This window comes from Chaetodon trifascialis, chromosome 11 (assembly GCF_039877785.1).
Source record: "Chaetodon trifascialis isolate fChaTrf1 chromosome 11, fChaTrf1.hap1, whole genome shotgun sequence".
NCBI lineage: Eukaryota > Metazoa > Chordata > Actinopteri > Chaetodontiformes > Chaetodontidae > Chaetodon > Chaetodon trifascialis.
This window is the reverse complement of record NC_092066.1, coordinates 675,666-679,808: the sequence shown is the minus strand read 5'-3', so window position 1 is coordinate 679,808 and position 4,143 is coordinate 675,666. Positions and strand designations below refer to the sequence as shown.

Sequence of the window (4,143 nt, the reverse complement as noted above, 5' to 3'; positions counted from 1 at the left end):
TGATCTTGAACAGTTGCTTTTTTGGGGTATTTGTAGGACAGAGTCACAGTGCTGTCTTCTAAACTGGACTCTTCATTGTTGACTGGACTGAGTTCTTGACAGCTGACACCTAAACAAAGAGATAACTCTGTTATAGCATGTTGTAAAAGTCTGACTAAATGAATGACAGACAACAAACATTTGACTGAAGCTTTTTGGTGCTGCATGATGGAACATACCCGTTAGAATGGAAAGAAACAGGAGAGAAAACACACAATGATGCAGAGACAGCATGTTGAATAAAGGTAATGTTTGTGGTTTGTGTGTTGGACTCTGCTGAATATGGAAGCTCCTCTCTCTTCTATAGTTCAGTAACAGCTCAGCTCCTCCCTCAATCTCTCCGTCTCCTCTTAGATCTGGATTTCCTCTTCTCTCTGTTTCTCCTCCTCCTGGTTAACAGACTGCTAGCAGCAGCACTTTGTTCCAGCTGTGAGAAGGTTTTTCTCTGTTTCTGTGGTTCCTTTGTGAGAGGAGTTACAGGAAGGATGTTGCATTAATTACAGGATGGATCACATTTTCAGGGTCTGCCAACACAAGATGGACTTTTCTTTGTATTCCTGAAGTGATGACATTATTTCATCAAAAAATTTCATCCGAGTTTTGGGGGAAAATAAAAGGATCTCAGTTCTAGACTCACTCAGTTTTGGGAAGGTCTGGAACACCAGCACTTCACATATCATAAACAACTGATATAATCACTGAATTATAAGTAAATATATGATCAGATGTTGTAAGCAGAGAGCGCATAAACGCGCTGTGTTTATCTCCAACCCCTTCGAGTTCACCAAGGATCTGCTGGGGTAGAAGCATAGTGGTAAACTTGCCTCCTCACAGGAAGACATAGACCAACATCTGAAGCAGACGTACAGCGACCCCACAAGAGAGCAGGAGCTTGGAGAATGTGATATCCTCATAGATCCCATGAACCTGAGGTGCAGTTGAACATGTCAGAGATCCAGCTAAAGGATGTCAGGGAGGTCGTCCGCAACGCAAGGGCATACTCCGCTCCAGGACTAAGAACTGTCCCAAGCTCCTGCTGTGTCTGTGGAAAATCCTGCAAGTCTTCTGGAGAAGAGGGAGAATCCCAGATCAATGGAGAGTATCTGAAGCAGTGTGAGTCCCAAAGTAGGAAAACTCCACCCAACTAGACCAGTTCCGCGTCATCTCCCTGCTGTGTGTCGAGGCAAAGATCTTCCTCAGCACTGTTTCCAAACGGCTGTGTACCTACCTGGAACAGAACACCTACATCGACACATCGGTCCAGAACGGCGGTGTTTCAGGAATGCCAGGCTGTCTGGAGCACACAGGTGTGGTGACTCAGCTGATAAGGGAGGCAAGAAAGAACAAGGGCAACCTGTCAGTGCTGTGGCTTGACCTGGCAAATGCATTTGGCTCCATTCCACACAAGCTGGTTCAGCTCACACTGATGAAACATCATGTTCCCAGCAAGTTCAGAGACCTCATTGCTGATCACTGCACCAATTTCAGGATGAGAGTATCTTCGGGAGAAATAACGTCATGGTGTCTAAGGTGGCTAAAGCAGGGATCCAAATGAGGACTGGACGGAAGTGGAGGGCAGAGGACGCAGTTCGAGAGGCTGAGGCAAGGATGCATCAAAGGAGCCTGGTGGTGGTCACACGAGGCAGAGCTGGGCGAGGCTCCTTTCCAACTCCCCAAACGAACACCAGCAGGAAGGAAGGCTGCCACCTTGTTCAGGAGGAGGTGAGGGCTGCAGTGGAAGAAACAAAAACCATCAAGGCAGTGGGAATGAAGCAACAGGGAGCCTGGTCAAGATGGGAGAACGCAGTTGAGAGGAAAGTGACCTGGGCTGAGTTGTGGAAAGCCGAGCCTCACTGCATTAAGTTCCTTATCCATGCAGTATACTATGTGCTTCCAAGCACATCAAACCTGCACACATGGGGCAAAGCCGAGACACCAGCATGCCCATTGTGTTCCAAGCAAGGAATCCTAGAACATATCCTCAGCTGCTACACCAGGGCACTTGGAGATGGACGGTACCGCTGGCGGCATGACCAAGTTCTTAAGACCATCGCTGAAGTCATCAGCAAAGGACTCGGGTGGGTGAAGCGGTTCCGGCCCTCCAAGAAAACCGTCACCTTTGTCAGAGCTGGGGAGCAGCCAACACCTGCCAGAAGAACATCTGCAGAGATCCTGTTCTCTGCAGGAGACTGGCAGCTGCTGGTGGATCTCGAACATCAGCTGAAGTTCCCCAGCCACATTGCAGTCACCACCCTACGACCAGACATTGTCCTTGTGCCTGAGTCCAGCAAGCAGGTAGTGCTGCTGGAGCTGACCATCACATGGGAAGGGCACCTGGAAGAAGCCTTTGAGAGGAAGTTCTCCAAGTACACGGGACTGGTCAGTGACTGTCAGCAGGCTGGTTGGAGAGCATGATGTCCCCCAGTGGAGGTTGGATGCAGATGACTGTGGCTCAAGAGAGGAGAGCCATGGAGCCATGGTAGCCAGTTAGCCATCTGGACACAAGCTGGGGTCTGATCATCCCCGGCTGGGTCACCTGGAGGAGGGCGAATGATGTTGAAAGACCCAAAATGTCCGATGATACCAGGCACATCACTGATGATGTGTCCAGAAGCATCAGTAGATGTATGTAAACAACATGTAATTACAACAACAAGTGACTTCAACATTTCGTTGATCCTATTTGGAGAATCTGGTGTTACCATGGAAACCATAGAGTTATGGCTCGTGAAAACCTTTAGATTTTGATTGCAAATATCATAAAAATGCATTCATTCATTCAGGCAGGTTACCATGGTATAAGCAGGATAATGTCTAACCAGTTGTCCATCATCAGGAATTCGTGGCCTCTATGAGGGTGACCGTCTGTCCTCTTTGCTGTCCACGACTTCCTGATAATGTACACCTCAACAGACATTGTCCCTGACGTATTCTGTCGCAATTATTTTGTGTGTTCATGAATTAATCTTGACCAATGACCATGGAGGTTTTATTGTACTCTTTAAATATGAAATGAAGGTCAGATCCATTGATTGAAGTCAAATGTTGAACCAAGAGAAGTGACGTCACATCCACAGGTTTATTTGGCAGCGTGAAAAGTCAACAGAACATTGTGCTTTAGTTCATCTAAAAGTTAGGATCCTACCTTGTTACGATCCTGGCTTCTTGTCTCTCCCCGTGTGTCTCCTCTCCCTTATCCCTGTGTGTGTGTCTGTCTGTCTACCCCTGGATCCATGGCTGGGCAGCCCCTCACCTGCTGCCAGCTCCTCCCACTGCTACTCACCTGCAGTCACTCTCCCTCATCAGGGAGAGTATTTAAGACGTGGACTTCCTGCTCCTCGTCGCTGGATTATTCCTTGAGCTCCTTGTCGATGTTGGTAGTATGGTTCGTAAGTACATGTCTTTAGTCTCACTCTCTCAACCAGATTTACGTTTGTTTATTGTCCACATTTTTTCCAGTCTCTAAGTGAGCTGTGTTTTCCTTTGTTTCAGTGCCTGCCTGCCGCTTCCACGCGTGCCTCGTGTCATACCCGCTTCGTCGGTGCTCCTTCTGTTTTCCACTCCTTTTGAGTGCGTCTTTTGTTTAGTATTATCCGCTCGTTGAGCGTGTTTTTTTGTTTCCCTTTTTATTAATAAATTTGTTTTGTTTCACACAACCTCTGTGTTCGGGTCTGCATCTCTGGGTCCTATTTCAATAGGCTTTACAGCCCCATAACAGAATAATCCGGCCAGTATGGACCCAGCAGATCCAGTACGGAAAGCAGTGACCATGCAAGGCACTCTGCTGGGCCAGCATGAGCAGCTGCTACAGGCGTTGTGTGAATCCTCTCAGCATATGGCGGCACAGGTTGCCGATCTGTCTCGCCACATGTCCAGCCTATCTAGCTTCCTTTCCTCTCCGTCGCAGCCTACGGCTAGGCCGCCTGAACCTGCTCTTCCCGACTCTCTGGCTACTAACCCCGAACCGTTCGACGGCGCTCGGGAGAAGTGCAGAGGTTTTCTTTTACAATGCAACATTGTTTTCCGCCAGCGTCCCCGAGCTTTTCCGTCCGATCGTGCTCGTGTTCATTACGCGTTCGGGTTGCTACGGGGCAAGGCGTTAAC

General features: G+C 48.4%; 1 pseudogene; it reads left to right on the top strand.

Annotated features, from left to right (window-relative positions):
- The first annotated feature begins 756 nt into the window (after window positions 1–756).
- Window positions 757–2,593, top strand: LOC139338723 (uncharacterized; annotated as a pseudogene).
- The last annotated feature ends 1,550 nt before the right edge of the window (window positions 2,594–4,143 follow it).